Below are 1,070 nucleotides of genomic sequence, written 5' to 3'. Positions count from 1 at the left end.
GATCATCCCGTGGAATCATGGCTTTGGTATCCCCAGCTCTGTAGAAGATTCCAGCTGCTGAGACTAGATCTGAAACCAAGGCGAGAAAAGGTAGGTTGCCCACAATTTGTACGTGTCCCATAGCATGCCGAATGTGTCATGGTAAATTGAGGTGCTGGTCTGTAAGGATACACCAGAGTAGAACAGCCATGTCTGTAGTGAAGGAGGATTCATGAGTGCTCGGAAAGACGTAATGGGACATGATCTGTGCCCATACTCGAGCCTCCAAGGTGAGTGCTGAAGCCAATATGCCCTTAGGTCGGGACCGATGGTACCCGTAAATCCATATGCTGCCAAGTTGTGTGATAACTCTGAGAACGGCATCCCAGTCAAATTGGTATGTCTGGCACTTGAGTGAGGCTTCTTGGAATGCGTCCAATCCTTTTGGAGCAGGGGGAAGATCAAAAGCTCGCTGAATGGCCTCTTCAGTTATGGGGACTTGCTTCTGACGGATATAAATAGACTGCAAGGTTGGCATGTGAAAATTGGAGTAGAATTCAACTACCCATGATAGATTAACTTGCCGTGGCTGTCTCTGTAGGAATCCCCATTGTCTTCGCTCAATGCGGGGCTAAACAAATTCAGCAATATTGGTCGGGAGGATAAGAAGGTACTCATTGTTATAATTCCTCTCAGCCAGGATGGGGAATATCTACTCACAGTAATGGTTAGTTAACCGCGCAGTGTCCTTTGTTGGAAAAGCTTTTTCTTTTTCATCGACCTTGATGATCCTCTTGATTCGTTTTGTTGAGGGTTTCACCGCTGTTGAAGATGGCTCTGCTATTAGTGCTCTTTTTGTTCCTTTCCTTGCTGGTGGTTTGGGAGTAGCTTTCTCTTTACCCTTCTTGGTGGCCATCCTGAAAAGGGAAAAGGAGAGTAAAACTAAGGGTTCTAGCAAGGGAGAGGATAGTATAGGTGATAATCAATGCACGATAAAGAAGGATGTCGTTAACACATGGTCATGACTACATGTGTATAGCAAGTGCATGTGATGGATATGAAATGCAAGATGTTTATTGGCATGTCGTGTG

Source organism: Arachis hypogaea, chromosome 18 (genome assembly GCF_003086295.3).
Source record: "Arachis hypogaea cultivar Tifrunner chromosome 18, arahy.Tifrunner.gnm2.J5K5, whole genome shotgun sequence".
Lineage (NCBI taxonomy): Eukaryota > Viridiplantae > Streptophyta > Magnoliopsida > Fabales > Fabaceae > Arachis > Arachis hypogaea.
The sequence above is the reverse complement of the archived record's forward strand: the minus strand, read 5'-3'. Positions refer to the sequence as shown.